The sequence below is a fragment of the Aegilops tauschii genome, chromosome 7, assembly GCF_002575655.3.
Source record: "Aegilops tauschii subsp. strangulata cultivar AL8/78 chromosome 7, Aet v6.0, whole genome shotgun sequence".
NCBI lineage: Eukaryota > Viridiplantae > Streptophyta > Magnoliopsida > Poales > Poaceae > Aegilops > Aegilops tauschii.
Window position 1 is genome coordinate 12,282,562 of NC_053041.3, and position 11,079 is coordinate 12,293,640.

The 11,079-nt window shown below is 46.0% G+C and overlaps 1 long non-coding RNA gene across 3 annotated transcripts; it reads left to right on the forward strand.

Annotated features, from left to right (window-relative positions):
- Positions 1-4,762: 4,762 nt before the first annotated feature.
- Positions 4,763-10,845, forward strand: LOC109736672 (uncharacterized). Of its 3 annotated transcripts, none has more exons than XR_012189258.1 (11): positions 4,763-4,978; positions 5,050-5,348; positions 5,797-5,916; positions 6,038-6,192; positions 6,369-6,470; positions 6,538-6,644; positions 6,719-7,374; positions 7,790-8,073; positions 8,154-8,263; positions 8,351-8,404; positions 10,376-10,845. It is a non-coding gene; the product is annotated as an uncharacterized lncRNA (long non-coding RNA). The 3 variants fall into 3 exon arrangements; XR_012189259.1 differs by lacking the exon at positions 5,797-5,916 and adding an exon at positions 9,563-9,681; XR_012189257.1 differs by lacking the exon at positions 5,797-5,916.
- Positions 10,846-11,079: the final 234 nt, after the last annotated feature.

The following is an 11,079-nucleotide window of genomic DNA, read 5'->3' on the forward strand; positions in this document are numbered from 1 at the left end:
GTACTTCTTCTCTTTTTCTCTATCAATGAAAAGATACGCTCTCAAGCGTATTCCAAAATAAAATTGATTATTTCAAACATGTTTGAAAATGTATGTTCTAAAGGATAAACAATATATGAGGAAAAACTGAAAAGAAAAGCGAGAAAAAACTGTACGTAACTTGTGTTAGTCAAGTGGCTTGAGAAGGTCAGTAACTTGCTTCAGAAGCAATTAGCCCATGTTTTATACAACGTCAATTATTTAATCGTGATCAGATATCACTTCATGTGAGCTCATTCCTTTTGCTTAAGCACCAAGAGTCAAACACGTGTCCCTTTCATTCTCTTCATTCCTTGGAAGGGTCAAATAATTCACGTAGTAAAATGGAACAAAGGAGAATAAATCCAGTGCACAAATAATCTATTCCTTGCTCTCAAGAAAGATAAAAAGTATTTTCGACAATTTAATCATTCCTGGAAATTGACATATGACCATTTTTTCCTTCTGTGACAAGATCAATATTTCAAGTGAAAGATGTTTTCTGGATGCCAGTCAAGACCCAAGAACACTCCTCGCAGAAACAAAAAGACTCAAGAACACAACAAAATAGAGCTCTTAAATGTCGTCAAGTCGATATAGATTTGTCCTTTTTTTTTTATTCCCAGACTAAGATATGCTCTCAATTTCTTTAGTGAAATCTCGTTAGTAAATTACATGGCTGGAATCTGACATATTTCAACCAGGCATGATTGTCCGACCCTTGAAGCTCTGAACTTACCAATCAAACATGCAAAATAAATTGAGCTTGCAAGGACTTTAGAATTTAACAAAATGCAAAAGCTCGTGGAGGTGAAAGGAAGGACCGCGAAGCTGGGGAGGACATGGCATGCCCGCAAGGCTCCGGAGGATACATATTAGGAGCTCACACTTTTTGCAAATATGTGAGCTCACACTTTAGTTCTAAACTTCTAATTAATGGGTGGACGGGAGGATGACTTTGAACATGGCTCATTGGAAGGAATCAAAACGGCGACATTAGATCATGCAGAGCAAGCAGCGGGGGGTGGGATCAACACAGGTCATGCAGAGCAAGCAGCGGGGGGTGGGATCGCGCGTACGGCGTACATACCTAAACGCAGCTGTAGACACCATGGCCACCTGGATGACTCGGGTGAAGGGAGGACGAAGCGGATCGTGGTGGGGGCTGCCGCTCCAAGTTGTGCTCGGCGGCGCACCAGAGGGGGAGTTAGGAGAAGAGGAGATAAGGCACGGGGAGGGATGGAGGTTTCCGCTTGACGGCGGGCATCACCAGTGTCGCCGGCTTGTCGCCGCCGCCGGTGCGGTCGCTTCGATGCGCCTCGAATCGGGACGGGATTTTTTTTCTTTAGGCAACCGAATCGGGACCGAAAGGATTGGACGCGGTCGCTCCTCTGTATGCCTCGCAAACCCAGCAGACCTCCTTTATCGCTGGAATGGGCTGACGGCTGGTCGATGGCCCAGAGGCTTTCGTTTCGGCCCCTGGAGCAGAAGCCCAGAGGACAGCTGGGTCAGATTACACATAGTGCGGGACAGAACGCTTCGTACATCAGATCTGACGGTCAGGAATGTTCACATCGCCAAAACGGACGGATGAAAACCCAAATCGCTGTGAGGGCAGCACCATCACATCGCTGCCTGCGGCGAGGTCGCGCGGCACCGGGACGAACTACTACGGCACCGACAGCTTGGGTGAGCTCGAGTGGTAGGAGACGGCGCAGCCGAAGGCGGTGAGACGCCGCATGACGCGGGAGCCGATATTGCCCAGCCCCACGATCCCCACCCGCTCACCTGCCACTGAAAAATATTCTGGTCAGATTTTCTTTACGTTTTGTTCTTTGGAATAATTTGCGACAAGAACAGAATGTGTCCGGAACAGAGTCGTCAAAAACAGATTCGTGGCCATAAAGGAGATGCCTAGTGATAAGGCGCCTGGTCCGGATGGCTTCACAGGGATCTTCTTCAAGAAGTATTGGGGCATCATTAAGCTTTTGGTCATGAGAGTCATCCAGTGTTTTGACTCTCTCCACACCTCCAGCCTGCATTGGTTGAATTCCGTCAATGTTGTGCTATTGCCCAAAAAGGAGGGTGCGGAAGGCATCTCTGATTACAGACCTATCAGTCTCATCCACGCTATCGCAAGAATAATTGCCAAGGTCCTTTCGCTCCGGCTGGCTCCACACATGGACTGCCTTGTCTCCAACGCCCAAAGTGCATTCATAAAGAGGCGTAGTATACATGACAACTTCATGTGCGTGCGTAATTTTGCTAGGCGCTTACACAAGTGCAAGACCCCGTCACTCCTTTTCACGCTGGACATAAGAAAGGCTTTTGACTCCGTCAAGTGGGGCTACATGTTAGATCTCCTTCAGCGTTTGGGTTTCCCGGATAGGTTCCGGGCTTGGATTGCCGCACTCCTATCCTCGTCATCGTCTCGTGTTCTCTTAAATGGCATCCCCGGCCCTCCCATTAAGCATGGGAAGGGGTTTCGGCAGGGGGACCCCATTTCCCCCCTGCTTTTCGTCATCGCGATTGATCCGCTGCATAAGATTCTGGATTTGGCAACCCGGAAAGGCCTTCTTCACAAGATACGTGGGCGGGGGCCTACGGTGAGAACCTCCATATATGCGGATGCTGCTGCTGTTTTTCTGGCTCCTATCAAAAGGGACGTTGACAATCTTGCTTCCATCTTGAGAGGCTTTGGTGAAGTGACAGGTCTATGCACCAACTTTCAGAAAAGCTCCGTTGTGCCAATTCGATGTAGTCATCTTAATCTTGGGCACACTCTTCAGTGCTTGCCTGCAACTCGTGCTACTTTCCCGGTGAAGTATCTTGGCTTGCCTCTCTCTGTTTGGCAGCTCAGAAAGGTGGATTTCCAATATCTTGAGGACAAGGCGGCGAGCAAATTGGCCACTTGGGACGGCCAAAATATCACTACCATCGGCCGCACGACACTTGTCAAATCGGTCATTTCATCCCAAGCGATCTACTCAATCACGCCTCTCATTGTGCCGCCAAGTACGCTCAGCAACCTAAATAAGTTGGAGAGGTCGTTCCTATGGTCCGGTGCGGATAAGACAACGGGAGCCAAGTGCAAAGTCAATTGGAAAATAGTCTGTAGGCCAAAGGAATATGGTGGCCTGGGGGTACTCAACACCGAATTTTTTTCGCGGGCTTTACGTCTTCGTTGGCTGTGGTATAAATGGAAGGAGCCCCACAAGCCTTGGGTGGGGTTTGGTAACCCATGCCCCGCCGAGGACCTCGAGTTTTTCTACGCCTCTACAACTATCACTGTGGGTGACGGTGCAAAAACACCGTTCTGGGACTCCCCTTGGCTATTTGGGCGGAAACCCATGGATATTGCTCCATTAATCTACGAGGCATCAAGGAGAAAGAATTTGAAGGTGCGTGAAGCCCTCAATGAGAATGCATGGATTCTCAAAATCAATCCAAACACTGTTATCTCCATTCGCCACATTAGCGAATTCTTCACTCTTTGGATGCTTGTTCATGACTTCCCCCTTGACGACCAAGCCGAAGACGACATTACTTGGAAGCACGCGAACGATGGGATCTACTCGGCGGCCACTGCGTACAAGGCTCTGTTCCTTGGATCGACTCTCTCTCCCATGGACCGTATGGTTTGGAAGGCTTGGGCACCCCCTAAGGTTAAATTCTTTGTGTGGCTTGCCCTGCAAGACCGAATTTGGACTGCCGATCGTCTGGAGAAGCGTGGTTGGGTCAATTGTGGTCTTTGTCCACTATGCAATAGAGAGCAAGAAATGGGGCCACACCTCTTCTTCAAGTGTCGTTACACTCTTAGGCTTTGGAGATCTATCATCGAGAAGCTTGGGCTACCTCACGTCAACATTCCCGATTGAATCTTGATGAATCCGTCAAGGAGTGGTGGGTCAAGCGTACCGATGACCGAAACCCGAATTGGCATGCCATGTCCTCTCTCGTCATGCTCATCTCTTGGACCATTTGGAACGAGCGAAATGCTAGAGTATTTCGGCAAAAATTTGCGCCACCGCCTATTCTCCTCCAAACCATCATTGGTGAGGCAAAGTTATGGGTTACTGCCGGCGCCAAGAAGCTAGGGACTATCATTGTGTGTGAGTAATTGTCATGTCGCTTGTATGGGGTGTCCTGTAAAAATCTAAACTCTATTCTCTCCTTATTTAATAGATGAGGCAAATCTTATGCCTCCGTTTCGAAAAAAAAACAGATTCGTACTAACCTTGGTGACGAGAGGGAAGTCGCCGTTGGGGGTCGGCCGTCCACCTGCCAATGTGGCCGTACGCGTCGGCAGCGGCCACCTTCCAGAGCACGGCGAGAAGCCCGACGACGTAGTCAGCCGTTGGGGGTCGAGAGGGGAAAGGAGGAGCTACGAAGGATGGCTCGTGTGCAAGGCAGAAAAATGGGCTTCGCGCGGCAGTAGGCCTAGTTAACCCCTGCGGTCGGATTTTGCTTCGAGAGAGTAGCTGCCCCTTAGGACAGAAGGCCCAGTGCACGAGTTCAGGTTAGATCCGACGGCCAAGAACGTTTAAACCATGACATCTGACGGTCTAAATTGCTGATGGCCTGAGAGGATTGGAATTAGGTGCGGTTATCTCTACTCCTAATGTCTTAGTTGGTAGTCTCCGTTCCGGGTTTATTTTCGTCCCACCTTCGTCTGGTTTTTTTTCATCGTTTTTTTTCGTCTGGTTTTTCTTTCGTATCTCACCCCGCACGTGAAACTAACCTCAATCTCGATCTGTTTCATCTCAGCCTCCAGCCCCGAGAGGAGCCGCCGCCGCCGCCCAGAGGAGACGCCCAGCCCCGAGAGGAGCCACCGCCGCCGAGAGGAGACGCCCCAGCCCCGAGAGGAGCAACCGCCGCCGCCGCCTCCCTCGCCCGCGGCCATGATGACCAATCTGGCGTGGGCGCCGCAGATCACCCTCTGGTCCATGGCCTCGACCAGGTACGAATCCCTCCTCCACTTCTTCTGGTTTGGTTATTTCCGCATCTTGATCTGATTCGGCGTGTGTGCAGTTTGCTATGATCCGGCGATGGGGATGCAAGGAGAAGTTGTTGCGGTTTCAAGGGGCCGTGAGGATGCCCACCATGAAGGCGTGTCTGGGATGATGGAGGTGATATCCAGGCCCTGGTGATATCGGCCAGGTCCCCGTTGCCGCCGACTGGCGGCGGCCACCGTGTCCTCTTCCATGGCGTCGGCGGGGCCTTCCCCTGCCAAGCGCAGCGGCTCCTTGGCTGGATCACCGTCGCACACCTCGCCGGCGTGGTCGGCAAGATCTGCATCTCGATCCTCGCCACTCTCCATCCTCTTGCAGGTAATAGGCTTCCCGCCCCCTCTTTTATCTCCCGCGTTCTCGTGTGCACGGATTGTGAGCGTGAAGGAATATTTCTCTTCTATTTCATACTGCACATATATAGATTCTTCAAAGGAATTGGATGCTGATAATATCAACTTAGTTCCCTGAATGTGATATATATATTCTTCCCTCGCTTTGAATTGATTGCCCCAAACAATATATCTCTGGTTGACAGTCATGGCCTATTATTATTGTTGTTAATTTACAACACTCTGCGCTGTATTGTCCAATCATGGTCCAAACTTAAACCTTGGCTGTGGATTCATTGTATGTACCATATGCTGTTCATAGCTACAAAATTGCAATCTCTTGAAAATGTTCTTGAATACAGTAATTTTTTTGTCACATAACCCATATGCTGATGATAAAGTTTGTTGTATGAGCTTGTGGCATACTGATCCGACAGGTGGCAAGTATGCATTCAGATGTTGCAGCTCTAAGGAAGGGTAGTATATGGCACATGGCTTCGTGGGTTGTTCGACAAGAAGTGTTTTGGGCATATTCGAAAGGCAATCTTGTCAAAATTGTACATCGATTTTCTTATTCCACCATCAGCTTCTATTGATATGAGCGATACAAAAAGTTCAGCACTGAATTTTAGTATGTTAACTTGCAAGATTTCTCGTGACTATGTTTTTTTGTTATAGGTTTATAAATTTCGAAATATAGTTGCAGCTTCACGGAATGGACGGCCCAAATTATGTTAGTGTCTATATGTTTACTTGGTGGTGGTCTAGCGTGAGTGACACATGCATCTGTAACTTACCCATTGGATGTTGTTCGAAATCACCTGACAACACAGGTGATGCTTTTCTTCCTTTTGTGATTTGTGAATAACACTAAGCCAATCAATCAATCAATATAACTTCCAGTTAGAACTTAGAGCATCTTTACCTAACGCTTTCATGCAATGCAGCTTTACAGACCAAAGGAACAGGTTTTAGTAAGCTAAACTTTCATGTCTATAAAATTCTGCAGAAAACCACTAGGTATTACAAGGGCATCTTTCACATGTTGTCTACAATTTGTAGAGAAGAGAGTGGTAGAGGATTGTATAAAGGCCTTTGGTCCACCTTATTGGTAAGCCGTATGCTTCTACTGAGAATTGTTTTTTAGTTGACTTCCCAGTAACTTTTATGAGTTACAGGGAGTTGGACCTGATATATCAATCAACGTTTATGTATATGAATCACTGAGGTCTCATTGGCAAATGGAAAGTTGAATGTCAAACTGTGCGACCAATGATTTGCTATGGTACCTCCCTCTTCTCTCTTCTATGAACCCTATAACACACGTCTCAAATCTTAATTTCTTTTATCCTATTGCAGGTTAATTCCAGTTGGGTGTGTTAACCTACAGTAATCAATCAAGTCAACAAATATAACAATGATACTTTGTCTTCTGATTTTTGGTGGTGATTTTTTTTGTGACTGAACTAACAGGAGCTGAAGCATGTGTTCTTATTTTTTTATATGACTAGATGCATATGAACTGAAGCTCCATAATTTTCTTTTCAAGTCGACATTGGTGGCAACTCCCTACAATTAGCGTTATTTACAACCAATGAAGTCTTATAATTTTCTTTCTTAGAAATATACAGTGACACTGACTATCATTTAGTAGCTCTACAGGCACTAGCCAAAAACAATAATGTTTATTTATTTAACCACCAAATAGAACAATAGGTTATTCTGCATTATGGGTACACAAATCACAACACTATATTTCAGCTGTAGAAATCTGTGTGGATGCCTGCTGATATTTTAAGCCTACATATTGCCGATTTGGTTTGAGGAATGCTTGAAGCATAATTTACTCCCTAATGTGCAATTAGCAGTATCATTTTTTGTCAAGAAACTGAGAAGACGGAAGAGAGTTGGTGTTGTCAGTGTGGTGAGCCTATGCGGCAACCACAAGGCTGAAGTCTGCTTTGATCGTTGTTCAAGATTTGAGCCTTGGCTCCGGTTTTGATAGCTCTATATCAGTGAGTTTAGTACAGTAACTATTTTAAGTATCTTTACTGTGCATATTTGCATACATTTTATTCATGGATTAGTCTTGGTAATATTAACATTTGAAAAGCAATTTTTGTGTGACCATTTTTCATCTTAGTATCTCCATCTACCAGCAAAAGGCAACGTGCACAAACCTGTATTTAACATGCAACATGGATAGTGTGCATCGAAACTATGCTTATGTTTGTGACATTCATGTGGCATCTCATGCAGATAGATTTTATTATCCATTTCTGTAGCATGCAATGTTTATTTTCTTCTTTTGGTCCATAATCCCTCCTCAAAGAAATATAAGAGTGTTTAGATCACTAAAGAAGTGATCTAAACGCTCTTACATTTCTTTACATAGGGAGTACATGTCATGATTGTTGGATACACATGCAGACTTTCAGCGAGTTTTTGTTCTCGGACTTGGGATCCACAGTCCAAAGTTGATTGGTGGATCAAGTGAACTTGGTGCATCTCCATTCAAGCTGGCGTACAATTACCAGCCTGCTTGTTTAGCGCAGTCTCCACAATCATACAAGCAAATGAGCATCTGTGGTGGCTTTGGGCGCGTGTTTGAGGCTGGTCCGGTATTTAGATCAGAAAAATCAAACACTCACAGGCATCTGTGTGAGTTTATTGGGTTGGATGCAGAAATGGAGATTAAGGAGCACTACTTTGAGGCAAGGAAGATTTGGAGGAAATAATTCTTTAGTTTGTCTATTGAAGCGATGCTGACCAAGTACTGATTTTTTGTTTTCAGGTTTGTGATATCATAGATTGCTAATTGTAGCAATATTCAAACACCCAAATGAAAATTGTCAGAAGGAACTCGAGAAAATAAATAGGCAGTATCCATTTGAACCTCTGAAGGTAAGCCATTACTCCTTACTGTTTTGTGTTGTTATATGTGTGCTTTTGCTTAATTTACTGTCTCAACTTCTTCTAATTTATATACAGTACCTAGAGAAAACGTTGAAGCTAACGTACGAGGAAGGGATTAAAATGCTCAAGGTACTAACATGTACTTTTATGTATGTCTATGATATCATTATTGTGGCGTTGTATACAATATGCTCTTTTTTGTTGTTCTCACAGTATGATCGATACTAGAACTTAATAGCCCAATTATATTGCATGAAAGGCCTTTGTTGGAAATGATAAAACAGCTAGACAGTGAAATGCCGACCAGCCCCATGTCACTCCATCCCCATGGGCGACCCTAAGCCCGGCGACCCCCACCCTCCTCCTCCCCTCACCGTCGTCGAGCGGGCGGCGGCGGGGACGGTTCCTTTTCTCCGCGGTTGTGTCCTCCATGAGTTGGGGAGCTCATGGGGCGGGCGGCAAGCGGAGGGCGACGGCCAGCGCGGTGTCGTGCCTCTTGCGTCGGCGGATGTGGTGAGGTGGGTGGCCTAGGAGGCGTGGGCGACTCGGTTGCTGGGGCAGCTGCCCGGGAGCGGGCTCGAAGGCTCTGATCATGGCGGTCCCGATCTGTCCGCTCCGGCCATGGGGCTGGCCGTTGGATACTGTGACATGGGCATGGTTGGGCTGCGTCCGGGCCGTGCTTACCGCGTGAGCTTTGGCTTTCGTGGTGTATCTGAGGCTCGGTTGTGTTGTGTTGTACGTTGGTGTTGACTCGCCTCCATGTTGGTCGTGCGGATCGATCGAAGGGCTCTCGGAACTGGTGGTCATGGTTTGCTGCTGCCCATATAGCGTGGTCTTGGCTTGCTCTCGATCGGCGGTGGCTGAGTTCCTTCCTCGGGGCTGGGTTAGGTCGAGGGGCTTAGGGCGAAAGTCTTGGTTTGATGGGTGTTGAAGGATACCAGCGACCATGGCGTTGTAGCTCCCTCCTCTTTGGAGTTGTCATCGATGAGTTCCTCCTCTTCACTAGACCATGGCTTGCTGGTTTTAAGGGTTGCCGTGGGGGTTGTTGGTGTGGGCGGCCATCTCCTGAGGTCTGCCAGCTGTTGTGGGTCACTCTAGGCGAAATCTTAAGTCTTCGAAGGGGGTCGATGACCGCGACTTACTTTGTCCGTGTCAACAAACAATTCGAAATACCTCGACTTTTTCAGAACAGGTCCGAGTCAAATAGCAATGATTCGAAGCACTTCTTTTTCCATTACACTATTTCAGAAACCTAATGACTCGATCGTATGGATATGGAAAATACAGGATTTCCGATCCTAGTGGGAAAAGGATGGAAACGGCGGCGCCCTTGGGCGTCGTTATCCTTCTTGAAGGCATCTCGGAAGAGTTCATCCACTCATCTCTGGGGTGTGGGCAAGTTGGTGGTATAGTTTCGAGTTGGCTGATGTCGGAATTGTTGTTTCTTTTTTGTTTCTCTTCTTTTTTCGGGGCTTTGCACAATTTTCCCTTTTAAATCGCATGGTTTTCGGCCTTGTTTTCCTCATAAACAGGGCCATTCTGTAATTTTATTTTCCTCTCTTAATGAATTGGGCAAAGCTCCTGCCTTTCTCCTAAAAAAGGCCTTTGTCGGGTAGACAATACATCTACATATAAAAACTGTGCAGACTACAAATGTTTTCCCCATTCCTTCCCAAATTAGAAAAGGTATAATTAAGTTCAATGACATGTGGGTTTACCAAGGTAACCAATCAAGCTAAACTGGATTAGCATTTTTTTTCTACTCCCTCTGTCGTAAAATATAAGAGCGTTTTTGACACTATACTAGAGTCAAAAACACTCTTATATTATGGGACGGAGGGAGTAACTTCTATGAATGCCACACAAATTGTAATGGTAATTTCTATACATGTGTGTGATTTTGCAGCATACCAATGAAGCCTTAAAAATAACTTGGATTGGTAAAAAGTAAAATTAGACGGTGGGAGCTGTGTGAGTACGCAAGTTGTACCTTGTCGGTTTTGATGACAAGAAGTCTCTCTATGAGGGCATCCATAGCTTGATGATTTTGCACCTCTAAGATTGCCTTTAATGATTTTCTGTTTGCCTTTAATATTGCAGGTTTCATTCTGGAATCCTCTAGGCAGGGTGCTTGCAATCCCCTACATCTCGGCTGCAACAAAAAAGACCCAACGAGGCTGTTGTTTCAAGCTCAGACCCTCTTCATTGCACGCGGTGCTAGAAGGAGAACTAGGTTGTGGTGGTGTTGCTGGTCGTTTTCCTTTTTTACTTTTGCACTTTGGCCGTCATAAACGACACATGCTTGCTCCCCGGATGGATCTCTTTCTCTCCCTGGATCTTTTAAACAGGTGTTGTGATTAAAATTGTGATAAATCAGTGTTCATCACTATTCTTTTTGGACTTGAATAGATCTATGTCTAAATTACACATAATGTGTAGGAGAAAATTACTATAGCTGGACTTTCATGTCTTTCTTGAATCCATGGCAAAGCATAGTCACCTTAGTACTATGTTGCTTTGCACATGTCTTCTCATGGCCTTATTAAAGATCTTGTTTCCATGGCTTTAAACACAAGATGATATTTTTGTAGCATATTTCATATAAGTTTTCCTCCTATAAGGCTATAATTTCAAATTCAAGCCCACCCAACACACAAAGTTTCTATCTTCTTATTTTCTATACAAGTAGTAGCTGGTGCAGCGGTGGTGTTGATGAACGACACCCAATGCAGAGGCGGCAGTTACCATAGGGAAGAGGTCAAGAACATCTAGCTCTTGTGGTGTTCCTCCTCATTGTTGTCATC